At 39.3% G+C, this 24,945-nt stretch overlaps 1 protein-coding gene across 5 annotated transcripts in view; it reads left to right on the top strand.

Annotated features, from left to right (window-relative positions):
- The window catches only part of NFIB (nuclear factor I B), a 221,627-nt gene that overhangs the window by 86,281 nt on the left and 110,401 nt on the right, over positions 1–24,945 (top strand). The window lies entirely within an intron of this gene.

The raw sequence follows: 24,945 nt of genomic DNA, 5'->3' as shown, positions 1-24,945 counted from the left end.
GAGAAGAGAGATTTTCATTCTTGCTTTTATTAACCCATTCTTGTTTGAGTCAGGAAAAGAAAGGTTTTTTTGTTTCCCAGAGTTGAAGATCTGCCAGCTTGTAAAGTATTCCTTTTTTATGTGAGGGAGATTAAGTTGGCATTTTATGCAGTTCTCTTGTATGCACCTTCATGTCTTGTCATAAGGCATATAATTACTGCACTTTACCATCAGCAATCATTCTTAAATTAAAACCTGTTAAAAACCTCTCATTAATAAAAATCCGACAGGGAAGGGAGAAAGTACACCTTCAAAAGAAATCCAGTTGTTAAGGGAGTTAATCTTTTCATTGCACAATAGATGGAGTAAATAATTTTCACTTAGGGTTTTTCTTTACATACAATCAAAATAGTTTGTGACAACAGATCTGGTACCAAGGTTGCATAAACACTGTCTTTTATTCAAGTGGGATTGGTCTTCCTGATCTGTGCCAGTTCTCTGTCAGCTTCAAACAAAGCAGGTCTTTTTTCAATATCTAGAGCTAGATCATGGGTTCCCACTTCATCCCCATTGCATTGCTCCTGTGGTGCAAATAAGTAAGAGCTGTCCTAATGGGGCAGATGTGGTTGCTTTTCGCACAGTGGATGATGTGAAAGCCATTATATGCTGCTCTCCTCCATCTGCTTATGGCCCCATCAAGGTAAGGGGAATATCAGGTGCAAGAATTTAGGGAGAGAAAAAGGGAATGTGTCCAGACCATTCTATGGCCTACAGAAGGACCCTAGAGGGGGCTGTTCCAGCTGGCTCTAGCCCTGTGAATTCGATGTGTGGTATAAGCCATCTGTTACCCCTGCCGCCCTTCAGGTGTGCTGCTGAGGATCCAAGCTCTTGTTTGAAATACACATTCTTTACAGTCAATCCCATCAAACAAGGACCAGCCGAAAAGATGGCAGATAGAACAAACCAATATCTTTTATTCTGTCTTGAAACCTTTGCTGTGTATTCAGATAGTAATAAAAAGTTCTGATATTGGTCATTAGACTAATTGTCTTCCAGTATGTGTTTAACTTAACTGTGTAGGTGTTTAAAATATTAACTGTAGCATTTTTATTTTAAAGTGCAATCTGCTATGAAAAGTGACTGTAACTTTGTTGTAGTATTGTTGGCATTCATGTTTGTGCGTCAGTGACTTGCAGATCAAACTTGCACAGTTACAAGTGAAAAAAGACTGCCAGTTCTGCAATCTGAACTGCCGGTTCCGCAAATTCAATGGGGGATCTGAGAGCTGTGTTACGTTCTTTCTGGGTCATGCATCGTTGCAGGTAATAAAGATTCTGCAGGCCATATCTCAACTATGATGATGCACCAGGTACAGGTTAGGGCAGAATTTTGCCCTGCTGCTGGGATTTAGTTACACACTGTGTTGATGATGTTCAAACCATAAGAGGATCAGCTTAGTCTCCTATAACTGTGTTGGCTCTGCAATGCCAACAGGAGTAAAAAGTACTAAAAACAATCTAGGGTGGAATTTTCAAAAGTGCTCAGTGTTGCTCTAACAGCTTCTGTTGAATTCAGTGGTAAAACTTTCATTGCCTTTAAGGGGAGCACAGTTAGCACAGTCAAGCCTGAGCGCTTTTCAAAATCCTGCCTTTGATCACTAAAGTCTTTAGATCTATATGACTCTGACTGGTCAGGGTGTAGATTTGTTGAGTAAGACATTCCCAGTTTTACCCAATTACTTTACAGGGTATAATCACACATTAATGGGATAACAATAGAAGAAAGAAATCATTTTGAATTTTCAGTCAGTTTTTTCAATATTTTCTCTCTTACAAGAATCACTGCACCACAACTAAAGCTGGGGCAAAAATTGTCTGTGCTTACCCAAAGAAGGCAGCTCTGCTTTGTGGTTGGTTGTGGTGGAGTGGGGAGGGAGGGAGGTCAGAAACTGCTGCAAAAGGAGCTTTGCAGTGGTGACTCACCCTCCCCCCCGGCCTTTCCCCCAGGAATGTGCATAAAGGTACGAAACCTGGGTGGGGCAAGTCTCTATGTCTAAGCAGCAAAAAAGTGTCCATGCATTCAGGTGAGCAGGCTGTGAGCATTAATGGGGCAGTCAGCTAAGATATGCAGCAAATGGTCAGTGATGTCGTTTCTGAGGTTTTCTCCACACCATTACAACGCTTCAGAGGTTACAAGGTCACCTAAAAACAGGATGCATTCTTCCACCTAACACAAGGGATGGTGGTAATGCTGATCCCGAGGGTGAGTGTAATCTAAATCACACAGAGGTTGGGGAAATGGGTGGCAGAGGTGGTCTCTAGCCTTCCAGCCTAGCAAAGGGTGGCAGTTGCAGGGGCCACAGCCAGGTGCAGGGACGGTGCTCAACCAGTCACTCAGCGATAGGGTGACCAGACAGCAAGTGTGAAAAATCGGGACGGGGTGGAGGGTGATCGGAGCCTATATAAGAAAAAGACCCCAAAATCAGGACTGTCCCTATAAAATTGGGACATCTGGTCACCCTACTCAGCGAGTTCACCTAAGGGGAACAAGAGTCAACCAATTGGGGTATTAAATACTCTGGGCCCAGGAGTGGAAGGTCGAGAAGCCTGGGCAGACCCACCTAGGGGAGGCACCTTCAGTGGGGGACACTGATGGTATTACACAGCTGCTGCAAGCTAATTTGCGTTTACAACAGCAGCTTCAGGCGTATGGGGGAGCAGCGCTCTGCAGTATGGTTATGCTGGGGTAGCTTACCCAATGAGAGTTCACCTACTCAGGGCAACTAAATATTGAATTAACTTACTGGCAAATTTGTGCATGTAATATCCCTATGGCACAGGAAGGTGTTCACAGACAGTAAACATGGACAAGGCAAGCAAAACAGCAGACTGCCCAAGAGGCCAGTGGTGCCTAGAACATGAAAATATTTGGGAGGCTTCCCTCATAGTCTAGGTGGGCGTAATGGTACAGGCCTACTCGGACAGCAGCCCAGCCTTTGTTAATTATACGAATGTCACTAGGCGGGCACCCAATATGTTTGGGGCCATGTCATAAGCAGTTTACATTAAGGGCAGCAACACGAACTGGAATAAGGTGGCATCACACACTGTGGTTCAAGGGCATAACACCAAGACCGCCAGGGGTTTGTTCATACTGCAACAACTCGAAAGGGGCACTGGGCCCGTAATAATATTTGCTGGGCATTTAATAATAGTGGCCATTTCCGCAACCCCTGTAAATACAGGAATGTTTGCAAGATGCCTGCTGCTGGCAATTTTATTTTCGCAAGGCTATGCCCATGGGCTGTGCAGTATCCTGTGCAGCCTTTAAAAAATTCAGTACAATGTTGCACTGGGCAGTGGTGCGGCCAGCGGAATTAAACCAAATAGTACATTATTTGCATAATTTTGTTCGCAGGGCGAGCTGGGTCAAATGACTTTTCACTTGTTGGGCACATTTCAGGCCCTGGCTAAATAGTTAGGTTAAATAAACAAAAACCCTTACACTACATTAACCTACCTGGGCTTGGAGCTGTACTTTGCTTGCAGGGTTTTTGCCCCAGGACGGGTGTTTTTGTGCCTGGCTAGCAGTGGCAACAGCTGGTGTAGCCAGATCACATAATTACGTACGAGTCATTACACAAATGTAGTAAGACTTGTGGCTGTGGAAAGTTTTTCTAACTTAATTTAATGGAGTATCATTGTGCAAGTACAAATGGTTATTAATTTGGGGCCAATGTAAGAGTGTGCCTCTGGTGCAATAACATGGCAGTGGTACAGGTTATCAATCGCCAAGCTTCCAAATCGCACAGGATTGGACAGTTGGTAAGAGCATTTGTTCTCGAATGCTTAACCATCAACATCTGTGTTTTCTTGCAAGCACGTGCCGGGTATGGATAATGGCATAGCAGAGGCCTTGTCTCATTTCCAGTTTGCCAGATTATGTAAACTGCGGGCTCTCTGGAACCTTGGAATGTCATGTGGTTGATGGAATGCACATTATTGGCTCCAGCTTACAAGTTGTTTATTTTGTTTTGTTTAAAGGAGTCACGTCAATTCAAGGATCCAGAAAATGGGTTGCCTATGCGGCCCTCCGTTAAGGGAGGTTGCTGCAGTACCAGATCAAGAACAATGCAGCTGCTGGTGCCCCTTGACGATCACACATGGGACAATGGGTTCTTTCTCCCCAGCAGGGCTGTTAGCCAAGAGGCCATTGGTAGATGTCTGGGAACCTGGCAGGGTTGAGAGGGAGGCAGCCAAGCAAATGGCTGTCGCCTCCTAGTGGCGAATGTTCAGTGCAGGCACTCCATAGGGAGGGCAGCCAGTGACCAGATAAATGGCCTGGTAAAGGACTTAAAAGGAGGTCCTGAATAAAGGAACAGAAAGGAGGAGGGGGTTCGGGGACTCCTATGATTGGCAAGGCAGGGAGCCAACCCCCTCCATTCTCATAGCCCTCCTAAACCCTCTCACGAGGCTGGTGGATGGTAAGGTCCAAGCCATGGGTCGGCTGGGGGACCTGGATGGAAACAAAGCGGGGCTGGTGGAAGCCCGGGAGAATTGATTTGAATAAGCATGGATTTGCCTGTACTATACACTTTATCTGTCGGGTAGTCCCAGACATCTATATAATAAAGTTTCGGCCTGATTAAAACCCATAACAAGTCTCCTGTCCTCCTTGTGGAATACCCAGACAACTTCTCTGGAGCTGTGCTAACAGCTGGTACAGATATAGTTTCAAGGTAGTAGGAACATGCCTATAGAAGTTATCCATTCTGGACTTCCTTGAAAAGGTGATTAGTTTTTTAAAATTACTTTTTCACAGAAGCTAGGTTATAAATAGGGCTGAACTGGGCTAAAACTCATTTCTCTGAGGTTTACAATATAATCATGATGCAAGAGTCTAAATAAATTAGTGCTTCCAGAAGCCCTTAGTAAGAGCCAAACCACAAGCATTCCCCTCTCCCTTTTTTAAGGCCTCCTTCAGAAGATATAGATGTCATCTGGAATGTTGCCAAAAACAAGGATGCACTTCAAAAAAGAAAGTACAGTAATTTTCAACTCACATAAAGGTAACTAATGTTAACTGAAATAATTAGAATAGAAACTTACATTGGAACTTTCACTTTTCTCATATTAAAATCTGTGGAGGGGTGTGTTGGTTAAAATCCCAACTTGGTAAGAGTTTAGATGCGGGAGACACTTAGCATTATAGGAGTAATTTTGGGTTGCAGGATTGTGCCATGGGCACTCAATGCTGATCCGAAGTTTGCCCAGTTTTATCTCCCTAAACAGCATAGTATTATGTGCCATCAAGGACTGATAGTGAGGTGAAGAATGCTAACAGAGTTAGGACAATATGTTCCCTAGGATTTGTGTGGTACATCTCTTCGGATCATGAAGCAACTTACAGCTAAATAAATAAATAAAAATGGCACCACTAGCTCTTCTGCAGGCTCTTGCACCCTAATTGGTAGGCTGCCGTATCATGTACCAAAATGTAGTTGTCACTCCTACATAATATCTACCTTTGTACTTGAGGATACCGCTTGAGGATACAGCTTGTTTGCAGTTTATCAGCTAAGTGGCTTGCCACCCATCTCCATCATCCACAGCAACTATTGTGGGTACTGGCATTTACTAGCAGTAAGTGGATGCTTGCACTTGTGAATCATACAAAATCTGGGGAACAGCTATTTCCTACAATATCTTTATGAATATTGACAAGTCTGTGATAGCTGGCTGTGTATGTAAGAGGTATGGTTAATGTAAGAACAGTTTATGTGCGCATTCTATGTTGTGGTAGTTTGGGATGTGTGGGAGAACTGGATAACTTACCAGTGGCTGCCAAATGACTTACACTTCTGGTAGGAGAAGTTACTGCAAACTTTGCAGCCTCAGCTGCTGTGGCAATTATAAGGGATATCAACCCTCATGGTTCAGGACTAAAGCCAATCGCTAATTGTCTGGGCATGCTATTGTACAATTATATGTCATAAGAGTTTCACATCTTCCTCTGAAACATTTGGTTCTGACTACTATTGGAGATAGGGTATCAGGTTACCTGGGTCACTACAATGATCAAGTATTTCAGCTTCCTTTCTTCATATGTCCTTCATGTTCTGCTCATTTGCAGTGCATTCTGAAGGATTCCCAGCTGGAGTGTCTTCTTTATGGGTTAATTTACTGTTTTTTAAACCACGGTAAAGATGGGAAAAGAGAGTCTAAGGCAATAGGCTTTTGAAGGGAAGAATGGGGTAAGGGTTTGGGAAAGAATGGAAAAAGGTGGGAATAGGAAGATTCTAGGGAAAGAAGACAGAGAAAAATGTGGATGAAGACAGATAAGGAAGAGAAGAATGGATAACAAAACAGGAAAGTTAGACATGTGACAAAAGAGAGACCAAATTTATCGCACTGGAGACATTACTTTTTGCCTGGTCCAGATGAGAACTGCACTCTGAACAGTGAATTCATAAATCATGAAATGGATGAGGAATAGGGGGAAAGCTGAATCACCGATCCTAAGATTACCAACATTTTACTTTGGATTCTTCAACTAGATCTATATCTCTGTCTATTTGATATCATTGATGGGTACACTCTGCCACTATAATACATGTCTGAAATGAAATCCAGAATTATAATGGAGTTAGCCCTCCATTTTGCATAGAACTACTCATTTCTTCTGGAAAAACATTTTTTTTGTTTAGTTTTTAATTTTGTAAGCAACAATGAAAAATCTTTTCATGTTTATAGTAAAACAAATTTTAATTCTAAATCCATAGCCATTAAACCACAAATACCCCAGCTCAGTCAGTCATTTTTGCATGTCCTCTCAACCTTTGTTCAATGGTTACTTTCAAAATCTTTTTGGGGTAAAAGTGTTAAATAGTGGATACAGTTCTTGCTAATCACTGGCTTCTTTAATAAGTCATCCATCTCTTCTTTTTAACTAATTTCTGTGTGAATCTAAATACTGTATTGATTTTTATAGACCAAGATATGTTAACAAGGCTGGTTTAGTGACACATAAATAAGTGTTATTAAAATAATGCCATTGATCTCACAAACCCACAAGATCAAGTTAAAACTGAAAATATTGGCTTCCTCAAATTGCTCCGCTGTGCCTCGATATTACAGGGAAGGAAGATCTGCATGTGATGTTATTTACCATATTGTTGCACCTGCGTACTCTGAAATAATATTGGGAAGGTTGTGAGTCTCATGATACAACTAGATAAACCTTGAGTCAATAAGCAAATTTGAAGCATGGTGAAATGGCAAAAATAATGGGGTACTGTAATACCTGAGTATAAACTACAAAGGAGGACAATTTAGGGTGTCCGGCTGGGGGAAGTAGTATTATACCTAAGAGATACCATATCATCTAATTAGAATATTTCTGAATGGAGAGGCCCATATAGCAGAATTAGTACAAATATATATCCCAAGTCATAAGAAATCACATATACTAGTAGGAGGCTATCAAGAAAAGGATGTCAGACACACAATATTAACAGAGACCAAAGAGGCAGCTAGAACTAAAATGATAATACTTGGTTTCAGCTGGTCACATATCAATTGGTTAAATGGCACAATGGAACAAGATTTAGAGAAGTAATTATTCAGCACCTTAAGTGTTCATTTAGGAACCGCTAATTCTAGAGAACAAAAGAGAAGAGGCTATTCTGTACGTAGTCCTAAGTAGCATTTATGAAGTGAGTGTAGCTGAGTCTGCCATCAGCTAGCATTTTTCTTCAAATGTCTTACCAGTAGCAATGCATTAACAGTTGTGGAAACAGCCATTTGGCTATTGAGGGTATGCCATGTTCTAGCAGGTGAGATGGGCAAAAAGCAGAAAGATGGAAGAAAAGACCTTTTGTATGAATCCTACAATAGTATTTTACAGATGACACTTGTAATCTTTGAGTGCTTCCTTTCAGTAGGAGAATTTAAATCCTAAATTCTGTCATAATCACAAGCTTATGGACTGTGTTTAGCAGAATGTGCCTTGTGGTACTTTCCCTATAGAGGTTCTCATTAGAGCTCAGAAAATGTTTTATTCAGTGACTGGGTCTGAGTTGAAAGTAAGCAATGTTTGATGAAGGGGAGACCTCAGCTTTCTTGGCTGTAGAAATGTCACCTTGTTCCCTAAATCAATCCCTACAACCCCTTATTAATTTTTGTGATTATTTGTGAATTCCTCTCTTTTTGCTGACAGCTTTCAGGGTCCTTGAGAGATCATCAGTTTTTAGTGTGGAGAGTTATTTTGCCTCCTGCTAAAAGTTTATCTATCACTGGACCTTAAGTAGGGGAGGAGGTGATTCTGTCACTGACTACTATAGACAGAAGGATGAGAAATCATTCTGTGCTAGCTGCTTTCTGCTTTGCTTCTTTGCTGCTCCATGATGTGCCTCCCATTCAGACCTGCTTAACCTCTCAGGCTTTTCATCAGAAGCTTCAGCTTTGTGGTCTTTTCCCCTGCTGAGACTTTCTTAGCAGGCTTCTAGGATGGATGGGGCTGGTGGGGCTTTTTCCCTCTTTCTCTTGCTGGCCAGCAAGCATCCTCCCTGCCTGTAGATCCTCCTTCTCCCGTGAGGATGCTCTGAACTTCCAGTGGGGGTGAAGGGAGAAGCAGCCACCATCCCCAGACCTGCAGCATGAACAACTGCAGCTGGTGAGCAGTTGCCGAGCTTGTGTTGAAAGGTTCAGAGGAGGGACTCATCTAGGGGAGTAGGAGAACAGAAGGGGAGAGAGAGTGGGGGGGTCTGGGGTAGAGCCAAGGGGTTGTTAATTCAGTTGATTGGAAACCATGGGATTGCACAAGTGTTGCTGGATGCATAGTTTGGCCTGTACATTCTTTTGTTACTGGTGATGCATGAGAGATAAAAGAACCCAGTTTCCCTATCAAAGCCCAGGTTGAATTTGTGGGGTTGGAAGTTTGAAAAACAAACCAACAAACAACAAAAGAAAAATGTTACATTTGGTTTGTAAACTGAGTGATATTAGCTATGGAAGTCTGAGGGACAATAGAGATGGATCCCATGTTGAGAGATATTTTCATGGCAGAAGCATGTATTAGGAGTAAATCAGGCCAGGCACTGTTTGAAGATACTGGGCCACATTCTTAGCTGCGGTAAAATGTTATAGCTCCACTGAAGTCTATGGAGTTAAGCTAATTTACACCAGCTGAGGCTCTGGTCCCTTGTATTGCTTTACATATTTGATGGTGTGTATATATGTGGGGGGGCTGGGTGGGAGGAGAACGACAAAGTGGATTGAATTTAAAAAAATCATTGATTGTGAGATATGTTCCATTGACACCTTGTCAAATCCTATGTTTAAAAGAAACTATTTTGAACCAGTGCAGTGTTCTCAAGTCACTGCCTAAATGAATTTCTCACCATAGCCTTAATCCTTGAGCGCAGTAAAACAAGAATCTGAGTCATCTGTTTATACACTGTGAAGCATTAAACCAAACTGAAGTGGGATTTTCTTTTATAGGGAAAAAAAAAGTCTATACTATTTTAATATAAGGCCATTTCCTACCATTATTTTGACTGGCTGGTCATTGTTAACCATGATAAGACAAGAGCACTTGACCCACTAATCCCTCTCTTCTGGGACTACTTCTAGCATTCCAAACCTCGGAGCAGCTTTAAAGAGGCACCATATTTTTTTTAAAGAAACAGACCATAGAAAAAATGTTCTGGGGAAATGTTTCCTTCTTTACTTTCACTGTATCTGGGATTCCTTGGCTGTCTCTCCTAACATCAAAAAACAGAGCCAAAAATAGTGTCGCAAGGCCCAGATGTCAGAATTCAGCTCTGCGCTAGTGACAGGTTGAAGCTCTGATATGTTGTGACACACAAAGGCCAGAATGTGCCCATTAGACCAGCTTTTCATAGGGACGTACAACACTTGCCTCTCATCCTGGAATGTCAAATTGCCACGCTGTGACATTTAGAAAAACTATTTCATATAATTTTTAGAGGTTTCTATTACTGTATTTGTTATAGTGTTTTCTCTCCTTCAGAGGTCTGTGCTGCGGGATTGCTGCACTAAGGAGGAAAGCATTATGGGAAGCGGGAGAAAAAAGTTGCTCTAACAGTTTAAAAAAACGCTCACGAGGATGGGTGGGATTTTCAAAAGCACTCAGTGTAGGCCTAACACTGCTCCCATTGAATTCAGTGGGACTTTTACCATTGACTTCAATAGGAATACAGTTAAGCCAATGCTGAGCACTTTTGAAAATCCTACCTTTACATGTTTGATTTTGTGTAGGCTGTGTGACAAGTACATGCTGGTGTAATACAATTTGAAGGTTTTACTGACATTTGTTTGGGATGACTTGGATGACTACCCCATGACTTTATGCTGATAAAGTCCTAATAGGAATTTAGGAATTTCTGAACTGGATCACACAAGGTCCAGTTAGTCCAGTAGCCTGACTCAGACAGCAACCACAACCAGATGTTTCAGAATGAGGTACAAGTGATCCCACAGTGGACAATAATGGAATGACCTGCTCACAACAGAGACTTGCTTTTAATTCTCATTAGTTATTGTTGGTTTAAGCCTTGAAGTATTAGAGCATATATACTGAATTTTAACAAATCTTATCTGATGTAACTGTAGGGGTTCTCGTTATACAAATAAATGTCTAGTCCTTTTGTGCATCCCACTAATATCTTTGACACATTATATCATGGGTAGGCAACCTATGGCACGAGTGCCAAAGGCGGCACGTGAGCTGATTTTCAGTGGCACTCATGCTGCCCGGGTCCTAGCCACCGGTCCTAGGGGCTCTGCATTTTAATTTAATTTTAAATGACGCTTCTAAACATTTTGAACCCTTATTTACTTTACATACAACAATAGTTTAGTTATATATTATAGACGTCTAGAAAGAGACCTTCTAAAAAGGTTAAAATGTATTACTGGCACACAGAACCTTAAATTAGAGTGAATAAATGAAGACTCGGCACATCACTTCTGAAAGGTTGCCGACCCCTGCATTATATCATACTGCTGTGTCACATAGTCTCTCTTCCTTCTCAGGCCTGAATATAGCCCTGCAGAATTTCAGTGCCTTTTTTTGTTTGAGGAGTAAATGTTTAAACATAAAAAAAAGCATCTGAATAAAAAAAATACCCAAACCACTTCAGAGCATGTTCAGTAGGCACTGAAGGCAAGCACTGATGAAGCCCAGTCCTCCTTAGGACATGAGTGCACCTTTTCCCTCTCTCTATGTTCATCATGAACAGAGGTCTAGGCAGGGAAAGGAGTATCAAACTCTGCTTGCTAGGAGGAAGACAGTGTCTTTCAAACACACACAGTAGAAACCTATTCCTTCTGCAAATCCACCACATCCCACATCACCCCAAAGGATTCCAAAACAAATAAAAAACCCTAGAAAAAATTAAAAACCTCAGTCTTAATATCAGGGACAGGAGAAAATAGCTGGTAGAAATAAAATTGCATATCCTGCTTTGTTTTTGTCTACAAATTCCAAACTTTAAATCATAATGAAGAGTCTGTCTTTTTCTGTTATAAAGGCATAGCTCTTACAGCATACACAGATTTGAGGTTGCTCTGTCAAAGGTGAACTGTAAAGCAAAATTTAAAAAAAATGGGTTTTGTCTTCAGTGCCTTCACAAATGCCCTCTGTCCCTGTACCCACTTTCTGCTTGTTTTGAATGCCAAAATATCAGGGTCTCACTTCTCTCTCCTTGCTAGAGGATCTTGTCATCTGTGGAAGACATGAAATAGCAGTGTCATGCAGAGTTGTAACTTGAACTGTGTGGCTTTCCTTGTTCCCAACTGAAACATTCTTATTTTCTGAGTAAGTTCAGTAGTGAGCCATCACTCTAAGTTGGTCATAAGGGAGGCCTTGGTTGGAGAGTTATGAGATATAAAACAGTGGTCCTACTACTGTGGTTACTAATGGATTTTTACACCTTTCTGGAGAGCCAGATGTTTTGGAATATTGTATTTGAGATAAATGCATTCTGTCCAATCCATTGTTTTGATCTGTGAACCTTGCTTCTCAAAAAAAGGGAATTTTTAGGTAAGCCCATGTGAAATTTTCTTACTTTCTGCTCCGTAGCCCTAGATAATCAATTGGCTTGAATGCGATTTCTTTCAATAGTAAGTTCTGTGCTTGACAGTATTGATTTGTAGAATCAGCCTTATCAACTGTGGGCTGTTAAACAGTTACCTTCTATCTCAAAGGTGGCTGCTTTTCAGAAGTGGGTGAAACAGATTCTTTGGGGCAAATTCTGTCCTTGGTTAAACCTTTGTAAATCTGGAGTAACACTAATGAAGTTAGTGGGATTACTTTGAGTGTACAGTGAGGTAAATGAGAGCAGACTGTTACACATTTGTATACATTTAAGTTCACATTTAACATAAATATTATGGTCACAAGGACTGGTAGTAGTTAAAACATAATTTTGAAAGGAACTATGATTGTGCTTATCTCCTTTGCCATCTTCAGCCAAAGTGAAAACATTTAGATAGCCCTGTTGTTTGCTTTTATTTTGACTCCAACAGAAGATGTGATTGTGTGTTTGTATATCACATAATATACATGACTTGTGTACGTTTTTGTGTGCGCATAGTGATGCTTTGTGGCAACTTTTTAAAGACTGAAATCTATTGGCAATTTGAAAGTGTTAGCCAGCCTTTGCTGGGAAAATATGACAGCGCCATTTAAGGATAAACAACCTACTACACAATGGCAATCAGATCTATAAGAATTTGGCATAGTAGTGTCATATATTTTATAAGCTTCCTTATGTGGCTAGTGCTCTTGCTCTTTGCCCCAGACCTCAGCACCTCATCTGTTTCACTGCTTGGCCTCCTCTAAAGAGACTGCTAATTTAAACACATTTTGTGGTTTTGTGTTGTGGCAAATTCCCACTAGGTGCAAGACAAACAGCTTTTACATTTGTGATTTAAGCCACACTTGAACTCAGGCTGTCAGAGGTAAAAGATTGATACATCATTCCAGCTGATTAGTTGCTTGCCCCTCCAAACCCTGCCAGACTGTTTGTACATTAACATTTTATATAACTTTTTACTTTTGAATTCATGAAATATATTGTTTGTGTCAATGACCAGATTGTACAATTTTAATATTCTGTTAAGAAGTAAAGAGAATTTTGTTATACAAGTGGTTTTTCATTTAATTTTTTTCCATAAACACACCTAAAATATTCTTGTTTTAAAACTTGTGCGTTTCGATGCTGAACAATATAGCAACAAGAAGGATGGCCCACACTTCGTGAAAAGTGTTTTAATCCTATAGCCTATTCACTGTTCCGCTTGCAGAGTCCTGGATGCATCTCCACGCATTCAGCACTGTTCAAGTTTGCCTTTTTTTCTAAAGGATGAAAAATACTAAATCCGTTCTCCAAAGGGAAATGTTTGTAATGTCATGAAAAGGGAGAACATATGGTACTATAAAGCTTAAGGGCAAAGTATCGCATTTTAATTCAAATTGTTAGACAAAGTTAAAGACAGCCACTTAGTTACCAGTTGTTGAAGTTATTTATGGCCTTTCGTGTAAGAGAACAAAACAAAAAAAGGTAGAATTTCTTTTTTTTATGTTTTTAAAAAGGAGGGAAAAAAGGAGTTAAAGCAAAAACAGTATTTTATTTGCCTATATCTATACTTGAGTACAAGGATCCGGAATGGGTTTGGTTTTATTAAGCACACTTAGCAAAGCAGTTATAATCACTGAAAATGTATTGTATAATTTTTCGTTTCGCAATGGGCAAGTTTATTCAGATGAAGTGTGACAGCCTAGTAACAAAATAAACAGATCTTCATTACTTGGAATCTTTTGCCATTTTCCCTCCACTTTTAACTAAATTAGTTTTGCAATGCATCAGGGTTTAGATTGTGATTCAGTGCATTAACTTATCCCCGTACTGCTTTGATTGAACAGCAAAGCATCCATTACCAATGCCATATCCAAAGTGACGTTTCCATACAGGCTGCCTGCTGTTTCATTCATAACCACAAAGCAGCCTGAAATGACTTTACTTCTTTTTACAACTTGCAAGGAGTTAATGGACTGTGCTGGCCCCCTGCCAAAACCTTTATGAAACTTTATTAATGTGTTATGAGGCTGGGACACCATCGTGCGGGATTTTATTGGTTATTCATTTTAATGAATAAAAATATGTATGCACAATTAAAGTCATATTCTCAAGCAATTGCCTTCTAATAAACGTCAAGTCTTTGTCAATGATATTCTTAATGTTAGCTAATCAATTTTTGTTGTTATCTTTTGAAAACCTAAACGGATCATTTAGTCAGCATTGTACCATTATTAAATTTGTGCTGTGAATGTTCTCTTAAGCAGGACCCCACCTTTCCCATGTATGAAATGAATCATCTTTTTAATACTGTAGAAAATACTGTTCATTCCAATGAAGAGAAATGGCATGTTGAAAACTTTGTCATACTCTAGTAGTAGCCCTACAGCACACACATTTAGAAGAAGAAGAAGATGATGATGATGATGATGATGATGATGATAAATAAGACCCAGAACTGTATTACTCAGGAGCCAAAGGCAATCTATATATGTTGTATATAGATTGTGAGAACCTGACATGGTGTAGCCAGAGTAAAAATAATTTTATAGACAGGAGACTATTTTGTTTTTATTTTAATACAATTCTTCTTGATGTTCCACTGCATTTTCTTTCACACACTCTTACATTTAAATTCAAAATTGATTGGGATGGTCAAATGGATTGGGCTGGATAAAAATTATCCTGAAAATGTTGCTTTTCCTTTTTTTTTTTGTCTAGGAACAGAGACGTTTTTCTGCATTCCCAGCAACATAGACATTTTGTTATTAAATTAAGGTAATCATCTTCACCGCTCATTCCTTTCTTCAATATAGAATATGATCCCTTAGGACAAAACTGAGCAGTGCCGCCGAGGAACAACCAGAAGCCTGAATCCCTGCAAGATCCCTGAATATATTGTTAGAAATTTTTAAATATCATCTATTAATTAGTGAATGAAAACTCAACAACTTTTATGAAAACATAATTAAAATGAAGATTATCAAAAGCAGTGTGGAAAAGGAAAGAAAAATATATTGAGAATGAATAAAAATATTGTAGCAAAGCAAAAAACTGAAAAAAAAAATTACACCAACTTGTCTGGGAACTGTGTTGTAAGGCAGATACTAGCAACTGTTCTAGCTGATTGATATTAGTTTCCTTTTTCTTCCCCTCTCCCACTCCACTCCTGCAGTTTTCAGGTGCTGATAAAATTTAAGGTTGAAATTTTGCAAGTTTGGTCTTTAAAAAATAATTCACTGTTGTTTGAGCAAAAGCAGTACAGTCATCTGGGAGTGCAAGGAGGAAAAAGCCCACTCCTCATTATATAAAAACAATAAAAACATGGGATCTTTATTTTTACAGTCTCATAGTGGAAACAGCTGGAGGTAGAAAGCTGATATTTGGTCTGAAAATATTCCTTTCTGATAAATACTTTGGGATGTCCTGGTGATAATTAGTTCAGATTTTGCCAAGTTAGGGGGCTCTGAAAAGCAAGTATTACATGTGCACAGTACTGTAGTAACTGTGATAACTACTGTATCTATGCTTACAAAGGGCCAGATTTGGTCAGCCTTCCTTACTCTGAATAGTCCCCCACTTCTTGAGTCAGTCCTGTTAATGAAACTACTCACAGAGTAAGGTGAGAGTGAGGCTGAGAGAATCTATTATGAATTACACTGCTAAGATAGGCCATGAACATGAAGGTGGGCAGTGAACTAGGTTGGTCTCCATGGGGAATCTTGCTTCATTCATTATGTCATTTCATGTGGAAAATTTGGACTGAGTGAATACATTTTCCAAATGAAGTGGAGGGAGCCTAGTGTTACTGAAAACTTTATTTGCAAGATACCTCCCCTCCCCCACCCCCAACACCTTTGTGTATTTTTTCAGATGTGGAGAGACTGAGATAATGGCCATGTGGGAGCTCTAGCATCTCTGTATCTTGCAGGGTAAGAGATTTACTAGAAAGGGGCTGACTCCTGTAGACCTTATAAATTGTATAGGATGAGGCATTCTGGCCACACATTTCCGCATTATGGATTTTTTTACATACTCTGTCTCTTTTCTTGGCTCTCCCATGAAGCATAAAACCATACGACAGTCCACTAAATTACATTATGTGATTATAGAATTAAGGCTTATATAGTAACGTATCTTTGCAAGAGGCAGATCTGTGAAAAGAACTCAGATCTCTAATATGGAAAGCGTTATCCACAGAGCTATACTTTGTTACAGAATTAATATGCCAAATCTGTGTGCTTGGCTGTGCTCTGTGTAACCACTAGGCATCATTTCCCTCCAGAGCCTGGGATAGAACTCAAGATTTCTGATTATTAGCATTTCTTTGTTGTCTAGTTAACAGTTGTGTGAGCCATTGACAAAGAGTGTGTTGTATCCCCCTCTAGTTGCTGGTCCAAAAAGAGTGTAACAACTCACTACTGCTCCTTAACTCAAGTGTTAGAGGCCTGTGCTGTGATCTACAGATTTTGGGTTCCAGCTCTGCTGATGACCCATATAGGGGATCAGTACGGATCTACACAATTAAATGTCTGTTTTTCAGTTTGCTTTTTTATAAAGCTGGGAAATTACATTAAAATACACCTGTAATGTGTAATGTTAAGGTTGCAAAATCAAGCACTTAAACGTTAGAAAATTCCAGAATTGAGGTTACCTTTACAATCATAAATTGACCCACTTGTGCATATGCTTTCTGATAAGTCATTGATTATATGATCACATACGTGTAGGGTCCTTGTCTTATTTGATGCACAGGATAGACAGTGAATGAGACAGAGGATTGTAAGAAGGCACAGGATGTTCTCTTGTGTTGTACACATTGGGCAGGAATATGGAAGAGCTGGATTCCTTCCCCAAGTCTGTCATAAGCTTGGGCAAAATTATCATAACGCATATGCACAAGAGAGCCAAATAAAGGTTGCATATGTAACACTTCATAACTTTTGACTTTGCAACTTTAAGATTCTTATATTTATTTTACATGAAAATAGCATGGGATCATATAATTAAGGACTAGTTAATAATGTGTGGCATTTCCACAGTTTTGAGTGCTAAACCATGCATTCTTAATGTTCTCTTGCCATAATTTTTCATGGAATTTAGTTTTGTTTATGTGCTGATGTGTGTAGGGTAGAAAGAGGTTTTACTGATGACATTTCTGTGAAGTTGAAACATCTGTAGTGATGCCCCGGGTAGAAGGTAGAAATCGTTTGATTTTCCTGAATTAACAGTTCTAGGCAAAAGGAAAAGAACACAGGGAATCAATGAATGTCAGTAAAAAAGACTGTAGCTCCTCTCTGCTTTCCTCTGAGTACTTCCAAAATCCAAGTGGGAGACTGATATTTACCAATTGAAATGTGAACCAAAGGGGAAAATACCTTTTATAAATGCACAAACAGAATTGCTAGACAAAATCTAGTTCCCCACAGCACTAAAAGAGTTCATTAATGTAACATCAGGCAAAGCCACCTCATCATCTGCAAATAACAAATAACATTTCATAATTATTTTAACCGAGGGGGAAGTTCAAATTAGTTTATTTTATTTTTTGAGGACAAAGCTTTTTGCAGAGAAAGAAGTTGGAGGTTTGTATCTCAGTTGCTTATTGCCTGTAAGCTCTTGAGACTTGGATCATATGTGAACATTCTTTCTTTACCTCAGTGGAAGGCTGGCTCTCTGTGGGAGCTGCATATGGATTAATACACTGAGGCTGGCCATTTCTGGCAGCTGAACTTGGGGTTATGATTGACTGGTTTAAAGTATTGCCAGGGCCCATTTAGACCTTAATAAATAGGTGAAAATGGAGATCCCCTTTACCATCCTGCACACTTAATATTCCTTCCCATGTATCTGTGTATGGGGAAAAGAGGAAGTTTGAGACTGCCAATACCTAGGGCATTTTGCTGTTTCTGTACTGTGTAGCTGCATGTTCTGTGTTTGTCTGGTGTTGTGACTTCGCAAGTGCCTTGTTAATATATATCAGAGGAAGACAGAAGCAAATCTGGTAGAGATTTGCCTTCAAAACTTGTACACAGTTTGGAGATAGGAGAGTGATATCACATTCACAGGGCAATGCTTGACCTTCATGTTCTGTGAATAGGGGAGGGCGGAGAGACAGAGGCCTGACTTTCTGTACAAGAATATGCAATGGTAAAAGTCAGTTGGATTGTCTCACTCACGAGATCTGACTCCGAAGTTCTGAAGAATTAGTTCCTCTCACAGTGTAAAAAATGTTTGCAGAGGTCATGGGGGTGGTAATTTTCTAAGTACTTCTCTTCCTTATTTATATGATGCATCACTATCCTGAACTATTATTTATGTTCAGCATAGTGTTAACAAATGTTACAGCCATTTGCCTTTCCATTAGCTGCACTGACTCAGTTCATCATTGGTGGAGTTCCATCAGCAAAATGAATTTGGTCTCATCCTCCTCCCCCTTTGTGCACATCACAAAACCGCAACTGGTAGATTATACACAAAGGAGATACTGGACTAGGAAATGTGGGATGTTGCAGATATGAGATTGATGTACATTGGCAGAACTGTTTGTGGAAGGAGGGGGAAACCTTGTGGGGACATAGATTGAGTTTGCAGACTGCCTCCCTGCTCTGTGGCCTACCTCAAGTTGTTCACAATGATCTCTTGGCTTTGGTGAGAACTAAATTCACTCACACACCTGTAATGATAAAAAAGAAGACAAAGCACTTATTTATGGAATTTTGATCTCTTTATTCTTTTAATGTTTACAGTCAGATTGTTTAATAAATATCATTGCATGCAGATTATGTGCGAAAGGATAGAAAAATAAGTCACTGCTCACACCTGACTGATAAGAACCTTGTGAACATAAAATCTGACTGGTTGTTTTGGTCATTTTTTGGTGGGGAGGAGTTATAAGGTGCACTTACTAATGTTGGTGGAATTATACTAATTGAAACAGAGTGCAGATAACTTTCCTATACTCTTTGGAATCTTAACCCAGCTCAGCAGTAATGTAGAAGGTCATTGACATTGCATGGCTGTGTGACTTTGAGCCTGATTATAAAGTAAACAGAGGGCGAAAGTCCCTAAAACGTAGAAGACAGTTGAATGGACAAAATGACCAAAGTGAAATGCGTCAGTATTTTGTTTGATAAATTAGGAAGGAAGTATGTGTAGATGTTGTATCAGTAAGATTTAAACTGATATCCACAAACACAGCACTTGTCAAACTGTGGCCCATACACAACTGGTGCTTCCTGGGTTATTTACTGGTGGTCTGGGAAGAGCTGTCATAAAAGCTGTGCCCCATATTCCAGCTGCTAAATGACAAAATACACCACTAAACGCCATTAAATACTTCCCAGATATTACTTTTCTGTGTAAGCAATTATTATAGTTGCCACAGGGATGTCATATAATTAAGACTGACAGGAGAGGTAACCAAGACAATCTCTCTATTAAGCTGTGGTCCACCCTATGAGCAAGTTTGAGAATCCTTTTTCTAAAGGGATATCTTGTATGGGTATTTCCCATATTCTTTTTAATTTGAAGCGAAATTACCATGGAAAACTTTTACTTGAACTGTATAATCACATTATTGTAAAGAAAATTGATGGCAAATTTTAAAATAAATATGGTGATATGTTCAAATTCCATCTAGGAGTATCCAAAATAACCAGATTAATTCTACACCTCTGAGGAAGTGCTCAGTGATTGCAAGAATGTGGGATTCAGCTGAGGGATAGAATTGCTGTGCTACAGTCAGTACCAGTTATGATTACAGGATAGTAAACTGGGCCTCGTATATGTCTCAGCCTGAACATAGTCAAAGAGGGAAATCTGTTGAACTGTTATGCAAGATATGATAGTTAAGATTGAATAGTTGTTAAAATAAAATATATTGATGCGAAAGTTTGTAGAAAATCCAAAACAAGGACAGTATGTGGATATCACGTTCTAAGTCAAATTAATTTCATGTTGTGTACCAAAGGCTTGAAAGCATGGAACCATATCCTCTTCCTCTTGCTTTTGTAAGCTTTCGTAGTTGTTTGGAAGAGAAAGATTTCCTTTAAGAGAGGGTGAGTACATTCAGTGACAAAAACTATCTTATGCAGCTGTAAGTTGGGAGATTTTGGCTTCATTGTTGTCTTGCCAACAGTACACACAATATCTGTTGTAAAGATCTTACTATGTTCTTGGCACAGGGGAAAAAAAGCATTAAGATTTATGCATAATTTAAAACAATAAAATGAAGCTTCTCTTAAATAACCCTCCTCCCCTCCCCATTTACTGGAGATCCCCAGCAGTCAGTATTCCTTCCCTCCCACTATCATTCTTCAGAATTTTTTATGAACATGACACAACAAATTTGTGGTGCCAGCTCCTGTGTTTATGTGGAAACCAAGCTCTTTGCCTCATTTAAAACATTCAGACTGTTTTAAAACCAGCTTTGGCTTTTGCCCTTCACACAGGACGACACTAGGTCGACGACATTTCAGGATAACTGTTTGGCAGCCATTTTAGATACTGCCTGCGCTGAGAGCACTCTGGCTGCCAAAAATTGCAGTCGCTCTGTGCCAAAACACTCTTGGCAGTAGAGATAAACTTTGTAGAGATACACAGTCCAGAAATATCTTATAATTACAAAGCGCAGGGGGCAGAATGTTTTTACAATACAGCTGTGCTAATGTAAACATTTAATTTGGCAGCCTTCTCCACCCACTTTTCAATTAAATGGTTTTATGCAGATACTTTAGGTCTGTAATAAACTTTATTGCTACTTCTCTTAGAGTACAGTTTATGAAACACAGATTTGAGGTATTTTTGGGGGCTTTCTATCATTTAGCAAAGTACATTGAAAATGTTATGCTGCCATAAAGGCCAAGTGTGAATTCCTTTTTCAAAATGCCTTAGACCTGGCTTCACTTATATTTATTCATTTATATATATTCATTAGGGACTGTCTCCTTTGGTTGTCCAAAGCAAGTAAGAGGATATTAATAGAAGGAGGTGAAATCACCTATACAGCTACAAAAAGACCCTTGTGTTGATAATCATTAGAAAAGACAAACATTCCCACATTGCATAATGGTGATACAAAGAACAATTTTGAAACAACAGTTCTTACGGATGTAATTACAATAATAGTGTGATAGCTGTGATAATTATCCTTACAGAGTAAAAGAAAAAAATCATTTCTTATCTAAAGCTTTACTCGCCTTTAGACACACTAAGGCTGCCAAAGATCCAGATCTGCAAATTTCAAAATGCTGGGGGATGTAGAAATTTCATAATAAAATCAGTCAATTGTTTGGAATATAAGAAGGTGTATTAAATAATTCAATGCTATATTCATTAAAATTACCTACTGTTTGTTTTAAGCATTTTTTTGGGAACTAGCAGCTGTAATAGATGCCTTTGCAAGTCATAAGGGACACATTTTCATTCACATTAGTGTGCACTTATTCAAGGGACTACTTCGATGAGTAAGAACTCCACAATCTGGTCCTAAACAAAGCTAAATTATTAATGCTATCATTGCATTGAGTAAGTTAACACTTTCACTAATTATAGCATACTTCCAGAGGTGCAAATATTTAGTTCCATTTGGACAGGCACAGAAGTATAGAAAGATTGTATACTTATCTGAAGCATATTTAAAACCATTTAGTCTTGAAAATTGTACTAGAAATCACTAGGCTGTCTACTCTATGATGCGACTGGCATTTCAATCTCTGGTCCCCGTTGTTGTCTGGTGTTGGTAATTTTTTACAGCATCCAAAAGTATGCCAAGTGCTTCACTGCCAACATAGAATGACATGTCCTCTGCCCTCACAGAGTTTACAATCTACACTTTTCACAATCTACATTTTTCACATAACTGAATGTGACAAACTTTACGCAGACGGGAGGGTGAAGACAGATGAAGTATCATCACGTGGTTATTCAGTTCAGTTATGTGCACATTTTGTTTCTTTGGTTAAAGCTTTTTTTTTTTAAACGTAAAATAAAGATGATAAAGATGTGAGTGAATATCAATGACACTTATGGCCGTCACGGAAGAAATACATGTTCAGGAAGGATTTAAGGATAGAGCTACAGTAAAAAAGCGCACACATGAAATAAAGTTACCAGAATCTTTCAGAAACTCTAAGGTTTGGTTCTAAACAGAAGGGGGAAGATTCATGGAGGGGCCCTTATTTTCTCTGAACAGATTTGTCCATCCCTGATTTTCACTGGAATAAATTTATTTTTAAAAATGGTGTTAATTTTATACAGATGATAGCAAATAAATCCAGTAAGTCAGATAATAGTTACTATGTTTCTAAAACTAGTAGAAGAGCAACTCATGAATATAGTGAGTAGACAATCACAAAGGAAGGCTCTGATGACACAAGCTGGGGGCTGATTCTGAGGAAAATGCAGTCTCTACCACCATTACCCGCCATACTATAAATATCATCTGTGGGGGGAAGGAGCATAGTTTTAGACCCACGCACTAAGTCCTTGTAGGAATTCAAAACAACTACTTGTCTGTCCTCAACATAACAGACATTCCATGACTCTCGTTCTGGAAGTGATAATTACTTTGGTGATGAGATTCTTAAACATGCAGTTTGTACTTTTAGCTGACTTGCTGTATGTCTTTTCTCCGTTCTCTACCTGTCAAAAACCAGACAAACAAACAAAAAACCCCAACAAAAGAAACTCCATCAAAATTATATGGCTATTTAGAAAGATAAAAGGGAGTCTATTCTTTTGTGGAGTGCAAATCCAATAGTTAGAGCCATATTTGTTAGTAAGATTAATTTTTGAGAGTGTAGGTATGGAGTAAGCCAAACAGAAATACCATTAGGAGTAAAATGCCAGCAACTTTTAAATAGACTTTTGCTTTAAATCGAAATAAGAATAGATTTTGGCATTGACTTGTAGCTTTCACAGTTTATAACCTATGGTCCCAGCCAGAAAAGGTCCACTTTTGATTCAAGAGTTTTCTTTACCATATGAATACTTTCCAATGTATTCAGAACAGTTAAACTTGGTGAGAGATAAAGAAAATTTGGCATCCCAGCCTAGGGAGCCTGGGTGAATGCTAACCCAGGCAATTTGGGAGCTTTTCATTTAAAAATAGTGCATTATAGTTCATTTTAATTGTATTTTAAGTATACAGTGCTCATTTTATGTAGGTTTGTATGTGATGGTACAGGCATGGTCAAAAAGTTTGAGTGTCACGCACACACTTTTGCTGCTGTAATCACAATGCTGTCAGTTGACTCCCTGCTATGTTGATTCTATAGATAACTGATAAAGATTTGTAAAATATAACTTTTAGAAACTGTAGTGTGCTCACTGAAAGGAAAGTAGTTCTTGTGCTTTGCACATCAGCAAGATTAATAAAAGACTTATGGATATATGCTTGGACCAAAAAGCTGCTTTGCACCACGTTGGCTGCACAAAGATTCCCTAAAGCTGGCCTAAGTGTTCAGCTGTGGTTTTCCCTGCTATAGGAGAATCACCAGAGCTGCCATAGAGAAGCTTGCCAGGGGCATGTTAGGGAGCATGACTGAAGTGTACTGTGCCCTTTCACAACATCTGTATGGAGGCCATTGCAGGACAGTGTAAGATAAAGAAGTCCTGCAATAGAAGTAAAGAGGCTGCTCTAACTTACACTAGGGTCTGAACCAGCCCCCTGCAGTCTCAGGGATCAGAAAACCACAAGTGAGAAGCTAACTTTGCCCCCTAACTCTATCCTGGGTCGTACACTGGGCACAGCTCAGCTGGATCCAAGAATCATGGCTGTAGGGTTTAAACATTTTAATTTTCAAAGCTGAGTTTTCTTGTAAGGTTTGTAGAAGGAGGGGTGTGTGTGTGTGTGTGTGTTTTCATATGTGCCTCAAATGTGGTAAGAATTTTAAAACATTTTTAAAGAAGGAGACTTAATTTGGCTATATTGGTATTATTCTAAGTTAACATGTGTGTTTAGAGGCTGTCATTCCCAGTGATGGGAAAAATTGGGGACAGAAAGCAAAAGAATGATTGGGAATGCCTACCACTCTTTTAATAGAGCTTCAAGGGAAACCCTGAAAGCATAACCCTGTAATGAGAACTAGTTTTCAGCATGCACATTTTTCAGCATGCTACTGCTGCGTCATTTCTTTAGGAAACACACAAATAAGGACAAACAAAGTGTTCCCTAGTACAGCAAAAGTTTAAATAGATTAGGGTCTGGCATAGCATTTAAGTTTATCAGGCATTTGGAGTTTAGGATGTACAATACAGTAGTATGTGATTGCCAACTATCTGGGCTTCCCCCACTGTTTCTGGTTTGGCAACGAGGTGGTAGTTCACCCTGTTGCAATGCTGGCTGCCAAGGAGACATGGCCAGCTCTATGCTTCCTGTCTTCCTCTTTGTCCTGGCCTGGCCTTCACGGATGCTGCCAAGTCCTAGATGCCAAAAAGCTTCTTATAAAAAGGTCAAGCAACTAAGTCTTGAAATCACCTATGCCAATATTTGTATTTTCTTTTTATCCTTCTGTATTCAGCTTAATGAAAAGTATACAAAATATAGCTGGTAGTTCCGGAACTTTTTTGACAGTATGTATTTACTACAGTTTTGCAGACTTTTCACAGTCAGCATTAGATGTTTCAAGCAGAATTCTGGGTAAAGCTCTGTGAATCTTAAAGGAACTAAAAAAATATGAAATTATTTTTTCTGGATTGATGTGCATGCATTTTTGATTACTTATACTGCCACATTAGACAAGGGGGCTGTTCAAGGTGCACATTTTGGGATTCAATTTTCCATATTCTGAGGCTGCTGTAGTCACATGGGTTTAACAGTTGTTTTAGCATCTACACATTTGTCCTGATAGCTGAGCAGA

This window comes from Gopherus evgoodei, chromosome 6 (assembly GCF_007399415.2).
Source record: "Gopherus evgoodei ecotype Sinaloan lineage chromosome 6, rGopEvg1_v1.p, whole genome shotgun sequence".
Taxonomy (NCBI): domain Eukaryota; kingdom Metazoa; phylum Chordata; order Testudines; family Testudinidae; genus Gopherus; species Gopherus evgoodei.
The sequence above is the reverse complement of the archived record's forward strand: the minus strand, read 5'-3'. Positions and strand labels throughout refer to the sequence as shown.